This window comes from Strix uralensis, chromosome 4 (assembly GCF_047716275.1).
Source record: "Strix uralensis isolate ZFMK-TIS-50842 chromosome 4, bStrUra1, whole genome shotgun sequence".
Taxonomy (NCBI): Eukaryota; Metazoa; Chordata; class Aves; order Strigiformes; family Strigidae; genus Strix; species Strix uralensis.
This window is the reverse complement of record NC_133975.1, coordinates 67,594,481-67,618,514: the sequence shown is the minus strand read 5'-3', so window position 1 is coordinate 67,618,514 and position 24,034 is coordinate 67,594,481. Positions and strand designations below refer to the sequence as shown.

Here is a 24,034-nt window from a genome sequence, read left to right as displayed (position 1 = left end):
AGAAGAATCATAAACCCCGACAGTCTCCTCTAGCAACCCCCTCCCATCAAATTGAGGGGAAAATTCTTTTGGCCAACTCTTTACAGACAATACAGGAATTACTGACAAATCTCACTCGGCATCTTCCCAACCAGCACGATGATCCTTCTCACCCAAGGACTGCAGAAATGCAGAGTTTGGCACAGCTGAGGCAAGCCCCCCTTCCGTGCACTTCTTCTAAAGATGCAGCAAGAGCACCTGCGTCTACCATCCCTAGACTGCTCTGGGATGTCACAGAAAAATCTCCCCTCATCTACCAATTCAAATGGGGGCTTACTATCCGATGCCCCCGTCTGCCTGACGATTACTCTGCCAGAAAGCAGACTTCCTGTTTCTACCGAAAAAAAAGAAGTTCCGATTATCCCTCCCTGCTGTTTATTTCAATGGTTTGCGTACACAGCACAAGTTCTGGGGTTATCATCGACAAATACCCGGTGGGGGGGGGGGGGGGGGAAGCCAACCCACGCACACCAACAAACGACAGCCAACAACTGCTCTAGACGCAAAGGGACCCCGGACAACTTACGCACTGGTGCTCCCTTTCTCAGCGCCGCATTTTCGAAAGCCTCCCTGCACAGAACGGGTGATCGCAGGCTGCCGCAAGCCGCGGGCGCGGACAGCCCGCCTCCCGCCGCTCCTTGCCGGTGACAGCGCCGAGCAGAGAAGCCCTCCCTCTTCCCCTCCCTCCCCCAGTATGCCAAAGCCACCTCACGCCAGATCTGAAACACGAGCACGTAGGACGGCACCGCGCCCGCTCCTGCCCCCGTTCCCGAGGACACCCACCGGGCAGGGGAGACAGCGGGGTGCCCCCGACCCCTCACTGCCGGCGGGCAGCGGCCGGGCTCCCCTCCTGTCCCCTGTCCCGCCGTGAGCGCTCCCCACCCGCGCTGTGACACCAGCGTAGGTGGCTCCGGCAGCGTGTCGCCCCCCACCCGCGTGCGGAGCAGAGCCGCTGCCCCGGGTGAGACGAACACCCGTGGGGCGCGGGGGCTCCTCGGGGCGCCGGTGCGGCCCCCGGCTGGCAGAGGAGTGGGGCGCTCCACCACCCCGCCCCGTACCCGTCGGGCTCCTGCCGCCCTGAGCCGAGCGCCACTTTTGGGGTGCTAGCGCTTACTCGGGGAGGAGAGGGGAGCCATACCGAAGAGGAAAAACCAGCGTCCGACAGACGATTAACACCACGGACACATACAGCTGCTTTTTGTTCCCCCACTCCCTTCTCCCCCCTGTCAATTAGGAGGCCAGCTGACAAACCATGCTAGTTTTGTTTAAAAAGACATCTAAGTTTGCTTTACTGCTGCCTTCTAATACAGTGCTGTGAGTATAGCTCTGCTAAAATCATGATGCTTGAGGTGCAAAGCTAGAGTAAGAAAGTCAGTCTAAGCCAGTACTTCAAGTAGCATCCAAAGGCAAGCCCCTGGAAAGGCTAGGAGTACTAGGGACAGAAGGAAAGGCACATGATGGGATGGGGTAGGGCTGGCAGAAAGCAAACAGCATGTCACCACCACGGAAACACAACACGATAGAGACCCCAGCTTCAACAGCTCCACATTGTATTTTTCCACATGGTAATTCAAACAGTGTGACAAAATGCACTGACTGCAAAAAGCACAGACCACAGTGGTACTGAAGTAAGCCTGTATGGGAGACTCGTTCAGTTTCTGTAAAGGCAACTACCACAAGATTAAAAGAGAGCTTCATCTTAAGTGACCTTTTTGATAGTTTATAAATGTCTCATTAAAGTGGCTTTTTTTTCCCCCTCCATGCCTTGCTGCCTATTATTTTGTTTTTTTCTCCAATGAACTTGAAAATCTTTAAGGAGGAAGTTTAATACAGGAAAGCAGAAGCTAATTTGATCTAGGTCAACTTCAGTCCAAAACCTAACCAGGTTTATTTAAGTAAATGGCTGGTTTTCCTACCAGTTTAACAAGGGCCATGTTCTCATAACCGTATATACAGCAATCAACAGGATTTTTCAAATAAATTTGATACTCTACCTGATCCTTCATATTACAAGTGCAGATGCAAGTCTCTTTTTTGAGTGCACACAGTAAATTGGCAGAACACTGCTGCAGTGGAGAACAGAGCAGGTCAGTGAAGTAACAGTCACTGCAAAACAGAAGGAAATATTCTAGGCCAGCAACACTATTTTTTTTCTAAACGGGTTTTAGAAAATACCGTTATTTAGATGCCAGGTAACACCTCTCTTCTAACATATCATCACTTCAGCATAGAATGGACAGAATTTGGTGCTTTGACAATTTTAGAGTTCCTTCAGTATAATAATAGTATCTGACAGTGAAGGGTACCAGGTATTTTCCCTAGCTGTGCAGTTTTCCAACTAAGAAGAAAGCTCTACATTAAGCATACAAAATCTTGTAGTGCAAGCACATGGATCTTGAAGCCTGAATTGTTTCATCCACATGAAGTTTGATAATTTCAGTAAGAAAACCCACACATCAAGAAGTAACAGAAGACAGGCTTTGATGTGCTATTAAAATCAGAAGGTTGGAGCAAGGGTTAAAGAGAACAGGAAGTACGAAGAATTGCAAAAATAGAAGGAAACTATTCTGTGATGCTGTATACATTAGCTCTGGTCAGTGGTAACTGGAATTGATTCTGAGAAAGCTTTAACAGTTCTGAATACTCCCCCCATTAAAACTGTAAACAAAGTCAAGATAGTTATGTTGGAATACTACTTTCCCCCCCTCCCCCCTTTAAATTGTGTTATGCTTCCATACCACGGACATAAAGTGACTCAAGTGACCTATAACTTCATTCCTAGACCAAAGCAAGTGGCAGCATTCTTTGTGCAGCCTGATGAGGTAGGGTATTTTGAATCCTGCAGCACAAAACATGCACCAAGTATAATACAAAGGAAGCCAGAAATAAAGCTAGGAAATTGCTGCATTGAAATATGTGGCATGAAACATTCATTTGTTTTTCCCTATTCCTCCTTCTCTTGTTTTCCAGATCCATCTAAGTTGTTTCATTCATAGCAAATGAAATCGATAATGCTTTTAGCCCTGAGTACATAAAGAGTTCAGCATAATGCTGCACCCCTTTCAAATCTAACCATTTCCAGAATTAAACAGGAGCAAATCCCAAGTGTAAAAGAAATGCTGGAGCAGGTTCAGTGTAGTCATAGAGGGTTTTTTAAATAAGTAAATATATATGTATACACATACATTTGGGCTCTGAGAAGAATGGAGAAAGCATCAATGTTTCAATGCTTCTTAGTGAACTGCATTGGGTGTCAGAGAAGCTTAAGTAGGAAACTCTTCTCTCCTGGGGGGGGGGGGGGGGGGGGGGGGGAGGGGGGAGAAAGCCATTTCACTAATTAAAGCTGTTCTTCCATGCTTCATTTTCTGACATTTGAGCAGTCCAGCCTACCTCAGTTGCAGTTGCCTTGCCACGGGCAGAACGGAACATGCCGTTGAGCTCAAGTCAGAGGCTGTGCTTTTGAGGCTAATAACTTGTGACTCAGCTCAGTAACAAATTTAAAAAACAAATAAAAAACCAAACAGGTTACTATCCGAAGATGTGTTTCGGGGAGGACACTCACCCAATATCTGAACTTTAGAATGTCTTTTCCGTCATGGAGTTGAAGTCTTTCTTATATTACAACATAACTAACAAAAAGAAGTGGCCAAAACAACCTGTCACCAACCAGCACAAGAAGGAACAGTTTTCTCCTGCTAGAGAATGCTTTAAGGGTTTCACTATAAAGTAAGAGTTGCCTTCTGCATTGTAACAGACTACTAAAGCAAGGCAAAATATTTCTCTCCAGCACTAATCACTTCAGAAATAAGCTAACAACAGCCAACTCTGAGAAGAGCTTTTCAGTGCTATCTCCTAAACCACTAGACGAGGGACAATTTTCATCTTCCTGGCAGTGCAAGCCACAGACTGCAAGAAGCACTTGCCAAATGCACATTAGCCCATGTCTACATAACAGCTTTGAATTACTGTAGATCAGAGCCTTGATATTTCGAAGACAAGTTTGATGGTTTGGGTTTTTGTTTTGGGTTGAGGTTTTTTGTTGTGGGTTTGTTTTTTTTTTTTTTTTTAAAGTTCCATTCTTCATGACAGTTACTTCATGAAGATAATGTTAACAGCAGGCCCAGAGATCCGTCTAAAGAGGAACTGCTGTTAAAAGAATCAATCAGAAGTTTTATATGACAAGCCATTCCATATTCATTCTGGGGACCCTCCACCTATACAAAGATCAAGATGACATCTACCCACCCATTTAGGTCCTAGCCCACTCAAAAAAAATACTGTTTCCTGGTGCAAATTCTGTCCCTACCTTACCTATCCATCACTAACCCCAAACCAAAACTCACCAAGTCACTTTCATCAGGTAATGGGAAAAGCAAAGAAAAAGCACAGCACTTATGTCCTCAACTTCCTCGGATGACCATGAGGAAACATAATATAGACAAATTAACAAGTGAAGGATGCTAGATACTCATGTTTTGGTTGAAAAGGTAACTTGAAAGAGTTGTTCTACACTCTTCCCATTTTTCTTCACTGTTGTTTGCCTTGCCTCCCCCTCAAAGCCTTATTGGTAAGGGAATCTAACTTCATTTACAGTGTAGGCAAAAGGAAGTTCTCTAGTATTTGTTCATTTCCATCATTATGTCTTTCTAATTAAATTCCATGCATCTCTGTTTAGTGTTTGGGACATAATTGAAGGAGGTGGTTCCTACAGCTCAGCCATCAGCATGAACCAGCCTAAAGATTTTCCGGAGCTCATGAAAGGAACAAGCAGCTTCCAAACTAACCTAAAAACTCCCCAGGGAGCCAGAACCACAGCAGGTTGCTTCCATCAACATGCCCAGAGATGGCTACACTGTAATCCTTACTAGCACACAGACTGAATCTGCTCTAGCATATCCAGCAAAACTTGGATTCTGACTTTTTTCCAAGAAAAGCCACAGTCTGTTATCACATCAATTTATCCTACAGACTGTGGAAACCAGAGCTACAGTGCACTCTGAGATAACAGAATTTGCTATGAAGCACCAAGTTGGGGGGGGGGGGGGGGGGGGAAATCACATTTCTGCTAATTGAGCACTTTTCCTCAGGCTTTCACCTACCCCAAAGGGCTGCTATCTATTATCTTTTGGGATTAAACTCACTGCAAAAGCCTTTGGAGTGTGCCAAGTGCTGCTTGCCCTCACACACAGACCACAGCAAAACCAAACTGCCAGAATTTATTGAGAATACTTTTTCCACTGCACCTAAGGGACAGTTGGGAGAGTGTGTTTTGAGGAAAATGAGCAGATCCTGAAGCCAAAGAGTAAGATGCTGGCACAAGATGGTGTGAGTGGGGGTGGATTTTGTAGTGCCTTCTATTTCCATTTGAAAAAAAAAAAAAGAATTCTCAGTATTGAGATACACCCCCTCAACCTACAGATTAATGTGTACTTTTAAACACAAGCTTCTTGTTAAACAGCAACAATTAAAAAATAAAAAACCCTCCTCAGCACATTATATATTTTAATGGAACTGTCCTTGACGTGTGATACCAAGGCGAATTCATTTCCTGTCAGTCTGACTCAGTCTACTGGACTTCGAAGCTGCAGTTTTTCCACTCCTCTTAATGACTTGTTGCAATGGAGATGAGTGCTCTGCGTACAGCAATGCCATCTTCTGGCACAGTTCCTGTGAGAAAGGGAACTTGCTGAATACCACTAAAAGAAAGCTCCTGCTTTGGAAAAACAGAAACTCTGACTCCACAATAAATCTTAAATTTCTCCCCTCTCCATTGCACTTACTGTTGAGCTCTAATTGTTCACGGGACTGAAATGAAGCAGTGCAAACGCACACAGTGCACTGTAGGAGCAAATTCACTGAAGTGTCTCAAAGGCACACCAAGTACACCACCAAGAGTGAAGGTTGCTGCCGATTTACACAAACTCGAAGGTAAAGCACTGTGGCTGAAGACATGGATGCGTTCAGAGCTCAGCAATGTAGGGACCCGGGAGGAAGGGCAAGTAGTCAAACGGAGCCAACTGTGCATATCCCTGGGAAAATGCTTTCTGTACCAGCAGACATTTCGCACATCTGATTTATTTTACTTTTGTACTCCCAGCCAGAAAAATCTATATTAAGCAACAGCAAAGATTGAAAACACATGCTATTTACATTAAGGAAATAAACAAGGGCTAGCAATTCATAACTTCCTCACAATTCTGACTTTCTCCTGAACCATCTCTATTTGTCATTTTGAGGTATAGTAGGACAGGCTTAAAGATTTCCTACTAAATCTAATAACTATGCTTTTTTTTTTTTCCAAAATCTGCACAGTTTGTGCTACAGGATGTATTGAGGCTACAGATTTCAGAGACCAGATGAGAAAATCAGATCTTAAGTAGTTCTACTCCAAAATAATACTTGAGGAGAAACAACATTGCAGAGTTCTTATTTACTGTGTTGCTTGAGGTCAAAAGACCGCCCTGGGAATCAGATGCGCTGAGGAGATGCTAATCTTACAATCTCAGCCAAAACAGCCCATGCCCTGCTTCTTCTTAGATACCACCACCTGTAAGACAACAACCAGCAGGCAAATTACAATAAATTTCTCCCTCTGATATTTTCATTCTGCAACTCATCCAGACATCTCAAAAAAATACTTTGTGACACCTATAAAAACACAATTCAATTGCTCTCCACCAATGAAAAATACATCAAGGAAATCTTTGTGAATGAAATCAGCCATTGATTCTCATATTTGTTCATTAGGAAAGTATCACCTCCACATAGTTATTTTATAAAAGAACAGCATAGTTTAAATATTTGTGCTTTCATGTACAAGAAAGGTATTTGGGGCTCTAATTTGTAGAACTGTTGGACAAAGCAGAAAGTGTTCTGCTTTCATTTCCAATTTCTTTGATGCCTTCCACTGTCTTGCCCCTGCTTCTTTCCCACTCTATCGGTTTTGTTTTCCTCTTCTTTCTGTCCCTCTGTGTTTCTTTCAATTCCCACAAAAAAGGGCCTTCCCCAACTTCCCTGTACAAAAGTTAGCTTCTCCTCTGTTTGCTACTGTTTTAAGTTAAACGCAGTTTTTACAGAACACTTCCTCCACAAAGAGTACAGCCTTCACCAATGCTTGTAAGTAACCTCTTAACACACATGGGGGTGCAAAAAGAAGCCAGAAAACATTTATTTTAGACAACAGTTTACCAATTACTTTTTATTTTAAAGAAGATTTTCATAGGGTTTGAACTTGTGTAAGGTACGTGACAAATACCACCAAAACAGTTCTCAAAGCACTTTGAGTCCTAGATTTCTATCTTATGTTGGTGAACAAATGAACAGGCTGCCCCATCCCAAGTCTCATTTTGGAGGTCTCTGATAATCAGATGCATTCTACACTGCAAAGTCCCCACCTTCCTTATGGCAGTGCCAGAAAGAGAAAAGACAGCAGGCATGTTTGGATGCTTTAATAGTCACCTGCCTGACCACAATACTAGCATGGCAAAAGGTGCTACTTTCCAAACAGGAGTAGATTCCTTCTGCAAAATGTAAGCACACTGACATCTTCCAAATCCCTAATCTTTCCATTTGGGCTTCCTGTGCTAATACTCACAAAGTTCAGGTTTACTTTAGCATCAGTTGGAAAGAACAACCATTTTGACAGAGTGGGGTGTCTGAATACATCACCATCTTGGCCTGGCATGACTCATGAGGGTGTGCCCCAACAGAAAGCACCTCACAATCTACACTGCTAAAGCATTAAAAGGAAATGAGAGAAATACAGTTTGCAGCCACCAAAACTGCTCTAGGAGTTGCCCAAATTATTTGAATTACTTCAAGTTGCAACATGAATTCATCTCTCAAGCCTTAAGAGAACCTGTACAGGAAAAACACTGTCTGAAACAAATTCTTAGGTGTCTAATAAAGAAAAACCTCCAAGTAAACTGTTTCCCACAGTAAACGTGTCTAGAGACTCTTGTTCCCGTAGATTCCCACTAGGCTAAGGTCAAGAGTAAAGGATATGCTCCGTTTTCTCAGCAATTCTTACTAGTTGGTAGTAATTCCCTTTCAGAAATTTTAACCTTTCACAATATCAAATATTTGAAGAGGAATATGCTCTGATCAGATTCTCTGCTCACATTGACTGAAAGAGGGGAAGCATGTACGGAGGCATGGCCTACAGTTCAAGTGCTTTTTCAAAAATTATTTTGATTTATCTGATAAGCCATTTAAGAGCCAGTCTGTAAAAAAAAGCAGTCAGACAGGCACATGCAAGAAAACAAGATCACTACTGTAAGTATCTTCAGCTAAATAAAGTTTATCCTCTGAATGCATTTACATAAAAACCACTAACACTGTCCTAATGTATGTGGTAAACAGAACAAACAGACAACCACAGTAACTCAAAACATGAAGCCAAAGAGCTGACACAATCAGATTTGTTTTTTTGGCCATTCAGCCAAGCATTTTGTTTGTTTCTTCCTCTGTGGGGGAGACACAAAAGCTGTAGAATAAGCAATGCTCCAGCAGGGTGATAGATATGAAAATGGTGCTACTGACTTTTTGGAAACTGCTTATTTAGTTTTCCCTTAGTTTTATTATAAAACTACAAATGGCTAGTTTAAAACTACTCCTGTATCTCAGTTATTTAGCCATCAATGCATACAATACCACGATAAAAAGCTCAATTTTTTTAATCTTACACTTCTGTCTCACAAGTGGCACATGAAAGTTAACTACACTTCCAATACAACTGCACCTGCAAATGGTTGATAATACAGCAGGGCAACTTCAGAGGCATGAAGGATACAAACTGGCATGCTCAGGAAACAGCACAGCCAAGATGCAGATATTCGAAAACATCTATACCTTAGCTATAGCAATTTTGCTCAGTGTGAAAAGACAGCGCACTACCTGACAAGTTTTTGCAGAAAGATGCAAAATCAAGATGTGGTCTCCAATAGTTGTAAATTCAACCTCTCATAAGATTAAAAAAGAAACAACAAGGAAGAACGTGTCACTAATGTCAAGATCTCATTATCTCAGTGGTCTTCTCATGCAGGTTTAATAGGTTCAACCTTCGCTGGCTCTGGCAATGCTACAGTAAACGAAGACTTCTCTTCCCATAGGGATACCCAATATATGAAAAAGCCTATGAAATACAAAACAAACCAAATTAAAAAGCACTTAGGGCCAAGTGTAATAATTCTGCAGCTCAGTAGCTGAACACAGTGGGTTTTGTCCTATTGAGTCATCTCTTCAGAGACTCTCCAACTACAGGAACAAGGTAATCTTACACATGTGCCTAGAGGGTTCTTAATGCAACAGAGCTATTTAAACACAGTCCTTCTTTTCCAAGGGCAGTTAAAAACCTGGGGAAAGCACAGAAGACAGTCTGATACATGAACACATTAATACACAGGACAGCCAAAATGTGTACCCTATTCAAGTATTTGGCTAGTTGCATTATATGACTTTTCCTGTGAAGTTCATGCATCTGGGTAAACACAACTATTTCCTATCTCTACTGGTGTCCAAATTCTTCATGACTAATCCCAATAATGTAAATTTGGAATCAGAAGTGAAGTATTTGGCTTGTTGACTCACATACACCAGTAACCAGTTTTCAACAGTATTTCTGTCTGGCAACACAGTCAAATAGTGGGTTCTGGTAGCAACACCAAGCATGGGGGGTTTTTTGTTGTTTAAGAAGTTTTTTTGCTGTATTCAGAGTAACACTAATTGGTCTTTCATCACTGCAGCTTTAAAAATTAAGAGAACCTAAACAATGTAACTCTGGGGAGCTTGCATTTGGGGTACCAGATGTGCTGCTGCTCTCCACCACATTTCAGAGCTGGTTTTGACACCTAGCTCACTGTTCTCTTTGGAGCAGCAGCTTGATGCCAGCTGAGCAGATCAGTTGTCAGGTAAAACAGGATTACCGAATGTTCCTTCTTCAAGAAGGAGATGCATGAGTTTACATCAAGCAAGGAATCATGACTGATGACACTTCATCTCAAAAAATTTAAAAAAGTATTTTAAGAAGTCTGTTTTGAATTGATATAGATGCTGATCTGCCCTTTAAAAAGTTACATTTGTTGTATCCTTTGTGATACAGACACATAAACAGCTTACCACATTCAACCTGCCTAAACCAAGACAAAAGTTAACCACACCTGCAGTCTGCAAAATTTCATTTAGGCTTAGAAAAAAAAAAGGAGAGAAGGTTCCCATCTTTCCCAACTCCTCCTTTCCAACTGTTCTGGTCACCAATGTAAAATTTTCGCATCAGTTTTACAGACTCACAGTGGAGGGGAAAGAGTCTTCGGTCTAATGACTGGTTTAATATAAGTAATATACTCCACATGCAAAACTGCTTTCACTTTTGTCAGAATATAATCCTCAGACACGTTTAATTGCAATCAAGGGCTACACTGTATCCCCGGTTAGGTTTGTATTGATTTTCCATCTACAGAAAAGGCCCTGTGCAAACCATTATTCAGTACTTACATGTCAGAAGAGGATTTCTCCAAATGCATACTGCTTTCTACATGCATATTTAAGTTATTCTAAATTTGATACTTAAATAGCCTAAAAAATATTTTAATTATATCTTAAATATAGTCATTAACATAATTTATTAAAGGTGATGTTTCTATTGCATTTTTTGTTATTCCATGGCTTCCACTGGATCTTCAGCATAAAAAAAGTCAATGGCTCAGCTATCTTAATCTATGTTACCATGGTAAGTCTTCTGCCATACATAATTCCATCTTCCTACAAACAGGGACCAAAAATACATATTTGTGTCATCTCTAAATGAGAAGATTTAATTTTTCATTCTTGGATCAAAGTGCGCTTCTGAAAACACATTTATCTTTGCAATCGCATTTAGATCAGAATTATTTTTGACAACTACAGTCATTATGACAACTACAGATATTGAGAGTTTAAGGCAAAGTTTCAAGTAATCACCAATTTACAGTAAGAAATTTTTATTGTCTTTGATTTCACAATACTTCAGTACTTAACTTTTCCTGCTCTAACCCTTTCAACTTTCTACAATATGAAAAAAGTCTCTTTAGAATGTACCTTAAGCCAGTATTTTCCAATTTTTTTCTTCCAGGTAAGTGTATCATTGTGTGCTACTCTAGCCACTTTTCTAGAAAACTAACTCTAGACAGTTCATCACAATTTCTTCAATAAGTATAGTCTTCAGTACATACACTTCCTATTAGATCCTTACAAACATATACTAGCAAAGCAAAAGAATAGGCATCAAGTAAACCTTCATATATCTTTCAACAAAACACATTATGTTCTTTTGAATAAGACTGATAGAGCCTTTTTTACAATAGTGTATATTCTACAGCTGAGCCATTGTTTTAAGTAGCCAGCTTCAGAACATTTATTATTACAAAATAATTTCTCTTGGGAATTGTTTAAACAAGGACACTACAAATTCTGCAACAATGAGCCACTCTGTGCATTGACAGATTAATTCTTCCAGTTGTACGTACAAGCCTTAGAAATTCCATTTGAAATCCAGCTGAATTGAAACTTAAGATAAAATGAGTATTGGTATACTATTATCTCTTCAACCTCTTACATAAATTCATTTTACATGAAGATGTGTTTTGCAACATAAGTTCACATCTCTTATTCTAAATAATCATTGGCAGTGTATTCCACAAGTAGACCTTAACTAAAAATTATTAACAACATCTTTATGCAGCCCTGAAACTTGCTGCCCTCAAGCAATGCTGATTTTTGTGACTTTTGCAGAAATAACACAGATAAGGGATTTTAAGATGTAGCTGAAACTAAGGAGACCAACTACCTCAATTCCTTGTTAAATAGCAGTGGGACTGAATAGATAGTTGTTTTATGTTTTGGGGTTTGTTTGTCATAGCAATACTATTGTAGGAAGCTAGAGAGATGACCTGGAGCTTGTTTTTACAGTACATGGCATTTCCAGTATTTCACACTGATAGATCATAATAATAGAATGTTCTGATGACTCTGACACTAATTAATCTCAAAACAGACCCTGTGATTCTGTTGCTCAATAGTTTTCTATGACTGAAATTAACCTCTACACTAACTTTGCAAAACCTTGACAAAGAGGAAAAAAAAAAAAGAAAAAATGCAGATGCAATACACCCATACTTTCAGGGGAAACTGCTATTGGGAAGAGATGTGAATGCTGTATTACTGCTGCATGTTGGTGATGTACCAGTAAAGCTCAATGGCAAAAGCTCCCACAGGCTCTAGTCAAATTAGAGCTCAATGAGACAACAGAAGAGAGGTAGGCTATCTCCTCAACTTCCAAATGCCTCAAAAGACAGATCCTCCAAGAGGTCGAAATAATTTTACATCAGCAAAACTTAAAAAGGCAAGCTAACTACCTTTCATACATGTGGAAGCTAACTCCAGGCAAAGGTCTAGGTTTAGATGCACCTCTCTGAAATTGGCACAGTAACAAGCAGGCTGACAGGTGCAGAGAATACCAAACTATGTTTAGTTGCAGTGAAGGTTCTGTCAGGTCACATTACAGATAACCAGAGCTTCCCATCACTCCCACTCACCACACTTGTACACACCAGGGTTTGCACCTCACCTCTATACCATATTATGAGTAACCTTTCAGGCAATCTAGTATTTCTTAAAATACCATTACAGACAGAGGAGATTTATCACGTGCAGCCAGTAACTTCAAACCTTGACAAGAACTTCTTACGCTTTTGTACCCATTGGTACATCTGGCTGTCACCTGAAGAGACTGGAAAGCTGCAGAGCCAAGCCCAGACAGCAAGGGGGCCTCTGCTGCCTGAGCCATGAAGCCCTGAACAACTTACTGGGGAATATGGCACTATACAACACTCTGGACTGCCTGGTGGGATGTGTCAATTCATACCTTGCTGGATACATGTGCTACCATAAACAGATAACACAAAGTGTCCAGAGACACTGTCAGTAAGCATCAGACCCCCTCCACCCCACAAAGGATTCCCCAGACCTCTAAATGCAGTGCTCTTACAGAGTCCTCAGCAAGATGCTAAAACCAAGGTCAAACAGCTTGAGAACTTAAGGTCTTTAACCTAAACTTCAAGGGAACTGCAATAGCATAGTTCAGACACAGGTGCCAAGACCAGGAACAAATAAATTATCTGCCAGGAGCAGTATTAGTCTGGGTGATAAGAGGTTATCACTCCTTAGTCCATGCTGAGTCAGTAATTTCATATTATAAAAAGAGTATCAATCCATTTTCTACAGTGCCTGCCCATCAACTTACCAAATCTTAAGAACACATCCATGTCAGACAAGACACTTTTATTAAGATTTCATACACATTTGCTTTACTAAATATAGATTCCCTTCTTTGAGCTGAACAAACTTAAGGGGAACTAGCAGCCATTGGAGCCAACAGGAGCTTTGCAGAGGTACTTTTACTTCTAAATATTTATACCCAACTCTTCTTGCTCATTACTTGCTCTGACTTACCCAACCATCATTCCAAGAACCATAAGGCTTCCCCCTTTTGCATTTTAGCGCCACAGAAACTTAAGATACTGTTGTTCTTGCCCCCCCTCCCTTCTTTTTAAACAAATAATTTTCTCCAATTTCATCCTTAGAACTTCATCATTATCATACAAGAATTACCGGAAATTGAGCTTGTTGTTTTGGTTTTTTGTTTGTTTCAGCAAGTGATCCATTGGGGTGATTAATATAAAGCAAAGGTTTGCCGAATAGAAATTTTCCCCTTAAATGGTGTGATGACACACACAACAGCTTAATATTCCTGTAACACAAATGAGACAATGAGTGCTAACAGCATGAATGTGGGCTCTTGCTCCAAGAACCTTCTCAAAAATCATATGGCTGTTTGCAAACAGATACACAAGAAAATTTGATCTGCTAAGTCAAACAGGCTATTCCAAACTTTCAGCCTTGGAATTGCACTTTGTTCATGCAAGGTTTTGACCCAGCACAGGGAGAGTCTATTGCCCATTACTTCTAGCACATTACAGTCCCCAGGAACAGCCCATCCTTGCTCTCAGTAAAGTCTGAGGAAGGTTGTGTTGACACAAACTCACTTGGGGTTGGGGGGGATGGTGTTTAAGAATAGGACTGCAATGGCATTTTTTCATCAATTATTGTCACCTGGAAAGTCATATGTGCTCCTGGCTGCTGATTAAGGGACCAAAGTTAGAAAAATTCAGACCTGGAGGAGGGCTGTCAGCCCTATTTCCTGATTTTCAGGTACATTCCAATACTGTCCATATCAAAGAATCCTAAATTGCTTGGAACAGCCACTAAACAAATATCAGCTAGCCAGGAGACAGCAGAGAATGGATACCAATATAACACTGAAACCAGCAATGATTCAAGGTAGAGAATTTCCAGTACAAATCTGACTGCTACAGAAATAATTCTCAGAAATGGTCTCATTAACTGGCAGGTTCAGATACAAGAAGCTATCTGTAGGAAATCTAACACTAAATTATTATTGATGTGATCTGGATCAAAAAAAACCTAAAGTTTTTAGTGCTATAAAAGACGTACATGCAGCATGCGACACTCCCGTCTGCTATCCCGGGCAAACCAACAGGCTTTGGCTTCTGTGCACTGACCAGCTGCTGCTCTCGGCAAGAACTAAAATATTGTCTTGAATTGAGGCCAAGATATTAGCATGCAGCCTGAGCAAGTTCAAGTTCCCAGAAAGCTCTTGCACAGTCACGAGAGAGGTTCTACTCATAACAAAGTCTTGCCCCTTTCCCTGCCAGCCCCTGCGCCACCCACACGTACATGCATAGCACACATCAGAGGGAACCGCAGCCTCAGTCATCCACCGCCGCTGGAACGAAACATGCATTCCTGAGAGCAGCAACAGCTGAAGGTCACAGATGACCAAGTATTGGCAGTCATTCCACACCAGGAGGAGGAGGGAAAGCTAGATTTTAGAAAGATAAAATAAACCAAAATGTCTCTGAGGATTCATGTAGCTGTAGCACACTAAAATAGCATACAAAGGATATTTCAGAAGAGTTCTGGTCACTTGATCTAACAGCCAGTTACTAAATCAGATCATATACAAAACACCCTAATTCATAAATAGTTGCAAAGTTTTTCTCCTCCTGGAGATCCATATGTGGAGGGTGCATTTGAGGGGAGGAGGTGTTTGTATTGTTCTGTTTTAAACCAAAGATTTTGAGCAAATGCTATGTCTAATGGTACTTTAGGAGCTGTAAAATGGAAATTGCCCTCACTTTACTACTTTCTGAATATGCAGATATAGGTAGTTAAGTAACCTAGGATTACTTTTTTTCCTTAAAGAAAAAAAGAACTGTGACATTTAGAAAGATTGTAGAAGATTAAGTCTGGGCACCCTCAATCTTTTGAGAAGTAAGCTCATGAAACAGTACTACACCATTAAAGCCAACATAAATGATAACTGTGTTTACAGCACGATTACACTAGCTTGAATCTAGACAGTTTGAATGCTTGAAATACATTCCCATCCATCAGACATTTGGAAATATCCCATGAGATTAAAGTTCTCTAATATGACATACAACTTGCGTTAAGACCTCTCGCACCTTTTGCAAGATTGCCAGGACTATGTCACACACCATTTTGTCGCATGAACCTGTGCCTCATACACACGCCTCACATGAAGTCATGCCACTCATGACAGTCATGTGAATATATTCATGCATATGTTCAACTTGCCTTGCACAGAGTAATCACTAGAGGGATCAAATGCTTCTCCAGTTTAGTCTGTTGTGAAATACATCTACCATTTTTATTTAATTCATGATCTTTGACACATTTAGAATAAGCAATAGTGAATGTAATACCTGATGCAAAGATTTCAGCAAAGCTAACTGGATGTCTGAAGACATATGAATATCAAAAGCAGTGACAAACAGGATGACAGTTATGCTGTTACCAGCTCGGACCTTAGCACTAACAGCTCAGCACAGAAGAACCAGTCTCTCTTCCATAGAAGGAGATGTGTAAACTCCACAAGAGGACAGTGGCCTCTTGGCTGTACTCTTCTTCCTACCCCAGATACATCATCTTAAAACACAGAGATTAGATTAATAAAAAGAGGCAATTTATAAATAAAGCTCAAATTAAGAAAGGGATGTATTTCATAAAGCTTACTGGTTCTCAGCAAGCACAACTTTAATACCAAAGACAGCATGTGATTTGTGGAAACACCTTGGTTATCAATGGTCAAAACACCACTGAAAGAAACAGGTCAGCAACCTCATCTCCTGTAGCTGTCATTTTATATACACCAGTAGAACTGAAAACAAAGAGTTAACTAGGCAAGCACTTTTACAAAACGTGGGGGGAGGCGGGACTAAAGGACACACTGAGGGACACCACCACAGGGGGTGTTGATAAATGAATCCTTGTTGTGTAAACAAAGATTCCTTTAATATAGGAAGTCTGAAGTAACTGCCCCATTACATACTGTACTCTTAATACTCTACAGAAGAAATCGAGTTCCACAGATAAATCAAACCACTTACACTAGCAACAAAAAAACCCCAAACTGTACAAGCAGAGACAACAGATAATTGTGCTGTAAGTACTGTGCAGTCCCACAGCTCAAGGCAATCCATTTTTCTTCATGTTGGGAATCTCAGATGTGACATACAAGTTCACCAGAGCTTTAACTTGATTAAATCTAAAAATGCAGACCAGTTGCATATAATTGATACCAGCAGTTATGGCACAGAAAGAGGAATAACAGATACAAATATTATTCTAGTATATTATTAGACACCATACAAAAAGCATGTATTTAAATAGTATTCCCCAAAGTGACTTTTGCAAACACTTCAGCTCTCAGAGCTGCAATCCTGTGTTCTGAGGCAGGGAAAGAGTGAAGCATGACTCTTGACATTACTGCCATAATCTCATTAGCTGAACTGCCATACCACTGCTGCTGTCTGTCCACTGAGAGTTTAGCAACCACTAGACTAGTTTGCACGTGCAGCCAATTATCAGAACAACATCAGGACATCAAGCACTCCACATTATTTCATTATAGTCACAAAATAAATAATTTTTGCTAAATTGAAAGAAAAACTTCATCTCAATGCATTCTTAGTTCTGAAAATATGCAGCACTCCACTCTTAACTCATTTTCTGTACAGTATTACTCCTGACACTTTTTGTGAATATGGCCCAGCTTTCAGCTCTAAAGCTTCCTGACAGAAATCTTATCAGATTGTTTCAGCCAGCCACCCACTTGCACTGCTCTAAGAAATCTCTGTACATCAAAAACATATTCTGAATACAGCCAGTTTTCCCCACCCAAGTTCATAAACCTCCAAAGGGTAACGAGCAGCAATTTCTAGCTCACCTCCCCTTTGCTTAAATATTTTTATTTTTTGAAAAATGTAAATAAAGAGTACAGAATACAGTTACATCTTGAAGTCTACATCCTGCTAGATATGACAGTTGTTTCTAAATTCCCAGATTACTCACCATCCCAGTAAGGCCAATAAAGCATTTAAGAAAGAGAGATAAAATAGAAGGAAAGGACAGCCATCAGAACAGAACATACTGTGTTTAGTCAACTGTTTCCCCACACAGTTAGTTCTTTATTGACAGTTAACTAGGAGACTTCTAAAGCCCATTTACCAGTTATTGTTTATAAATGTGTAAGAGATTTATCTTGACACAAACACAGACCAGCAGGAGGAGAAGAGGCCCAGCTAAGTTATCTGATCACCAGCAGAGTTTTTTATGACTCAAGGGGCATATTCTCAGTGACTGTAGCTCAAGATTGAAGCCTGAAGGTAAGCTCAAATGTCAAAGTTACTTCTCTGCTGCTATAACATCAGCCTTTTCACTTATCACACCATGTAGTGACATCACATGCAGCAATATATTACAGTGTAGCATGATAACAATGCAATATGGTGACCCATTCAAGTGGGGCTGTTCTAATTCCCTGGAGGAAGATGGCTCAGAGAGGCTCAAGTATCCCAGCAGCACTCACCAAGGCACAGATACCAGCAGCTCCAGTCAGCCCTCACCTACATCCTCACAGGGACACACACAGCTGTGGAGACCACCTTCATCAGGATTTCTGAGGCAACATTACACAGCAAGTCACCCTAATATAAAGCCTAAAATCCTGTACAAAGAAAACCTCACAGTAAGTACTTCATAATAAAACCTAAATACAGACACAGCACATTCACCGTAACAGTTTTGGACTTTTACAACAAACATTACTATTCCTTTACAAAGATGTAACCTTGGGAGGCAACAAAGCTACAGATATCAAGAGCAAAAAGTTGTTTTTCCACAACACACATGAGGCAATTAGTATTTAGCACAGAAAAGCCCACAAAGTTTGTGTTGAGGTTTTTTAGGCTTTTTTGTTTGGTTCCAGGGGTTTTTTTTCTTACTTACTGACTAGTAAAAAGCACCATTCCTTCAATATTTAACAGCCAAGTTAAGAAGCAAATCCTCCTGGACATGAGGCATGTAGTAGCTACTTTTTCCAAAGCACATTATGGTATTTGTTCCTATTTCCATCCTCAGTTCACCCCAATCAGAGGAAGCAACCGCAACCTGCCTTGCAAAATAGTGAGCTACCACACAAAATGGCAGGCTACAGCACAGCCCAGAAGGTTCCATACCCCTCTAGCCCCTGGGGTAAGGAGCATTCCCACAGGCTCCCTAGAGAAAAACTTAACCCTAAAAGCCAAAAGTCAGCCCTTGCTAACACTATCATGTATAAGTCTTATAAAGAAGGGAACATACCAAAAGAAAAAAAAATATAAAACAAAACACACACCCCCAAAACCAACAGAAAACCCCCCTAAATTAAAAAAAGCAAAAAACCACCACCAAAAAAACAAGCTTCTCCCACCTTTTTTTATTAGTTATACATATATAAGTTCAAAAGCATACAAAGAAGCCCCCTAACAACCACAGAGCACCAGAAATGTAGATTAATACTGACCCAGAACTCAGAAACAAGTTACAATCCTCATTTCAACATCTGTTTCTTAAGCATTTACAGTAAAAAGAAAATAAACCACTACCTGCATGATCATCCCAAAGCAGCTAGCCTGGAACAGCCTTTCTTTTAAAGAAAAGCAGCAGCCTTACTAAGACAACACTTTCTACTGTTTCTAGTACCTTCTACAGAATTGCTGTGTGAGGTAACCAGGTGAGTTACAGGACCTTTGTGTGATGGACCTGCTGCACAATTAGCACCAGCTGGGCATAATTACCACAGCCGTTAAGCAGGCTCCTGGAGTGGAGGAGGCAGTCATACAGTTATCCTCACAGCTCTACTGGCAGCTGTGAGGGGTCAGGCCAACTGAAAGGTAATAAAAGAGTGAGGAGATTAAGGAAATCTTTTTCTTAGGGCTTTAGGAGGGATGATGTCCCTCACAGTCAGTTATCGTTCTACATGGTCACTAGCTAGTCTCTCTTCACATCCCTAAAGACTCCCACCAACTGTAAATGCTTGCCTACATGTGAAAAAGAATAATCTTTATTTTCAATATATTGATTTCTGGTGGAGCAGAGTGAGGCTTAATGCTCCCTGAGGGCTGCCTGTCCACAGCTGAGCCTCCCTGAGCCCATCATCCTCCAGGGACACCTTCCCCACAGAAACCCTTTCTGTCTGCATTTTGGCAGCAGCCTGGCTGGGTTTCAATGGGTTTGCTTTCCAGCATAACACAGCTCAGCAGCAAACAGTCTCCTGTTGGGTTTATTTTTGGGGGTGTCCCAGCCCCAGCAGGCCTGCTGCCAGGGCTACCTGGGGAAGGCCTCCTAGAGGAGTGCTGTCCTTTTCATACTTATAAAATCATCAGCTTCTGTTTTTATACACTTCAGGAGTAAGTCATAATATTTGAATGACACTTTGTCTATTTTCCTTTCCACCTGGTTTAGATACTCCAACATTAAGTATACATCAGGGCACCTGACAGTATTTACTAAATTAACTTAGTCTGGGAACATGTTTAATGCCCACTGACAGACAATTACTTTTTCCCTTTTTTTTGCTTTTCCACACTCTTTTCTGCAAACCAAGAAAAGACCCGATTGGAACATGAATGAATTTTAAAACTTTAATTTTTCTTCTCCACAGCAGGCTAAAAATGCTAGCTCAAACTAAAGTGGTTTTCATGACAGTGGTAAATCTTCACAGACATTTTTCTGCATAGATCGGGACAATTCACTGTAGTTCCCTCAGTTTAGAATCTCATGTACGTTCAAAAGGATCTCCTAATTTTCAACATTTCAGAGGGCTCCTTTGACTAAATGCAACCAACCCACAGTCACACGGTCTTGCAGGTTCTACTTTTCAGTTACAGTATGTCATGGAAACAGGACTGAATACCAAGGATTGACAGTAATTTTGCATATACCAGATTTTTATTATGGACAATTTTTGTTACTTTTTAAAAAGCCTCCAGCATCTCTATTGCTTGCCTCAAGATTGTTTATTCAGGTGACCGAAACAGAAATACTGAGCTAAACTGTTAAGCAGCAGACTAACCTTCTAGCTGAGGTTGCATTTGCTTTCAGAAAATATCCCTCTTAGTCTTTCTCTACACCAAATGTCAGCTTTACAGAGCATCAGCAATTAGTTTGGTTATTCTTCCCATCCATCCTCCCTTGTATGTGCTTCATGTGCAATTCATTGCAACATACCTCTTCCTACTGTGATCATTTATGATTCCCTTGCTGAATGCTACAGAGAGCGAGCATTTTAAAAGATTTCACCTCCCTTATATATACACTCTTCTTCTCCAGGAAATAGATAATCTTCATGCAGTCCAGCCATATGCCAGGGCCCAGCCCCAAGTGATAGAACTTTGCCGGGGTAAAGACCTGGAGCCGGAGCTGTACCTTTAATCTGTGCTTGCAAATTCCCTCCATGTTTGGCTGGGAAGAAAGTTTTCCAAAATTACCATTTCCCCTTTCTTGATTGTGGGCCTAAAAAAAATTGGCAGTGGGGCAGAAGTATGTTTGTTATCCTACGGTGTGTTATCATATATTGTGATACAGTTTCTAATTATATGATCACTTAAGCTTTTTCTTCTCCAGATCCCAATTCAGTATAAAGGACAGACACAGAAGGGAAGAGAACTAAGACTGCACAGTCCTTAATTCTATTAGTTTGTAACTACCAGGTGCTTGATTTTGCAACCGAAATAACACTGTAGCATAGTAATCTAGATACATGTAGTAATTTACACATTAACTGTAATTACTTTTTCCTACATTAGCCTACATCTATTATGCAACAGGTTCATTATGCATTATGTTTCATCATTTCAAATCAGAGAGAAGACATTTTCTAGCACCCTTTTCCCTTTGATGTGGCATACATGGCTCAGTGAAATAGAAATGTTCGTTTTGATAGATGTTCTCTTTACTCAGTGCTGTGATGCCTAAGCGAGTACTTCACTATGCTGATTTTCAAGTCACTCTAGTTTTGAGAAAATTACTTCTAATCCTTCATAGTAGCAAAAGGTAAAATTAAAAATAAGCTTGAATCAAATTAAAGTTCAAAGAAACCTTGAAAATGTGGAATTCAAACACATCTAATTTTTGAAATTATGGAACTAGAATCCATACCAGCAAAGGCTCAGTTTTGGGGTCACTCCTGTTTAACATTTTTATTGATGATCTGGACAAGGGGATCGAGTGCACCCTCAGTAAGTTTGCAGATGACACCAAGTTGGGTGGGAGTGTTGGATCGGCTTGAGGGTAGGGAGGCTCTGCAGAGAGACCTGGACAGGCTGGAGTGATGGGCTAAGGCCAACTGTAGGAGTTTCAATAAGGCCAAATGCTGGGTGCTGCACTTTGGTCACAACAACCCCCAGCAGCACTACAGGCTTGGGGAGGAGTGGCTGGAGAGCTGCCAGTCAGAGAGGGACCTGGGGATGTTGATTGACAGCCAGCTGAACATGAGCCAGCAGTGTGCCCAGGTGGCCAAGAAGGCCAATGGTATCCTGACTTGTATCACAAATAGCGTGGCCAGCAGGGACAGGGAAGGGATCTTACCCCTGTACTTGGCACTGGTGAGGTTGCACCTCGATTACTGTGTTCAGTTTTGGGCCCCTCACTACAAAAAGGACATTGAATTACTTGAGCGTGTCCAGAGAAGGGCAATGAAGCTGGTGCAGGGTCTGGAGCACATGTCGTACGAGGAGCGGCTGAGGGAACTGGGGTTGTTTAGTCTAGAGAAGAGGAGGCTGAGGGGAGACCTCATCGCCCTCTACAGCTACCTGAAAGGAGGTTGCAGAGAGCTGGGGATGAGTCTCTTTAACGAATTAACAAGCAATAGGACAAGAGATAATTGCCTCCAGTTGCGCCAGGGAAGGTTTAGACTAGATATTAGGAAGCATTTCTTTCCAGAACGGGTTGTTAGGCGTTGGAATGGGCTGCCCAGGGAGGTGGTGGAGTCCCCATCCCTGGAGGTGTTTAAGAGTAGGGTCGACATAGCGCTGAGGGATATGGTGTAGTTGGGAACTGTCAATGTTAGGTTAATGGTTGGACTGGATGATCTCCAAGGTCTTTTCCAACCTAGATGATTCTGTGATTCTGTGAAAGAGGTGAAGGCAAACAACATACTGTCCAAACCAAAGCTATTACAAGGGTGGCCTGGGAGGGGCATCAGTCTAAACCACCCATGGAAGAGAAAGTTCAAATATCCTCAAGTCCCACCAACTGTTAGTAGGGGACAAAGAACATCCTGCAGTAAGAAAAGCCTGGGAAGTGGGCTAAAGAGCAGTGGGCTAGAAAAGGCAGCATCAAAGCACACAGTAGTACATGAGTAGTCAGTAGTATGAATGGTGGAGAAGATGACCTCTAACACTGCAGTGGCATACAAGTTTTTAGGAGGGTTTGTTTTCTCCTCCTTTACAGAAGAAAAGCATAAAATGGTAAGAGACAAAATCCAGTAGAGTTACAGGGGGAAACTCCTTGAGAAAAGAAAATAAAATGAAGAAAACTAGTTCCTGCAGTCCCACACATCAACTGAAGTGTTCCCTGTAACAGGTTTTTGTCAAGTCCTAGGTGGAGACCTCATACTGATTAGACCTCATTTGTTGGAGTTTATGTAATCTGACAAGCTGAAAAAATGTATAATCTGAACATAGAGATGAATTGCTATTGCATCCAAGAGTCACATTTGGCACAATACACATACTTCTTATTTCCAGTGGTCTTGACTCTCCTAGTAACAAGGCATCGGGTAAAACCTGCAGGTCTCATGTTCCACTCTCTTAAGTACTCAAGCGAATGTCTTGCTCTCACAGATTCACAATTTTGCCACAGAAACATCTCCGGAGAAACAGAATGACAGGAGGTCTGTTCTGCAACTTCCCACATCCACACCAGCACTCTTCTTCTGAATACCATGGTGGGTGTTCTCTCTCCTGTTTTGGTTCTCACTCCAAGCCATGAGTTCAGCATTCCAGAATCCTTTATGTCCTTTTGGACATATTTGGATTTCCAAAAACATCCAACCATATTTCTAAAAAAAAAAAGAGCTTGAATAGGAAAAGGAGGACTTCCAGTTCCAGGCATCATTTTACAGACAGGTCTTTTACTAAAAGAGAATTATATGGAATAAAGGGATTTCAGGGGGATCAATAATGTCATGCCACCAGGAAAATCTACTGTGTGACTGCTGTACATTGCTTGATTATAAGCAACTTTGACTGAGATCAGTTAAATCACAGTAAAAGACACTCCTGCACACTTTCTTTTCGTATCAGACAATGGATTAAGATCATGTATTTATTCATGCCTGCTCAGAGGTGCAGCAGGACAGCAGTACCTAAGTGCCATGGCAGATAACAGAGTGGGACACTTACAGGAGCATTGGTTCTCAAACAAGGACCCCGGAACAGTCTGAGGATCAGTGATGTGGGAATCCCAGCCTGTCTCTTACTCCAAACAAGACAGAAAAGGTGTTTACAGCCGCACGTCTCTCAGCCCAGGAAAG

General features: G+C 41.2%; 1 protein-coding gene across 3 annotated transcripts in view; it reads right to left on the bottom strand.

The window, feature by feature from the left end:
• The window catches only part of ANK2 (ankyrin 2), a 371,495-nt gene that overhangs the window by 343,093 nt on the left and 4,368 nt on the right, over window positions 1-24,034 (bottom strand). The window contains exon 1 of one of the 3 annotated variants that reach the window (XM_074867115.1): window positions 566-662. The exons of 1 other annotated variant lie outside the window; for it this stretch is intronic. The gene's annotated coding sequence lies outside the window, so the exon portion shown is untranslated. Of the gene's footprint in view, window positions 1-565; window positions 663-24,034 lie in introns of those variants that run through there. One more of the 3 variants, XM_074867116.1, reaches the window with a different exon arrangement.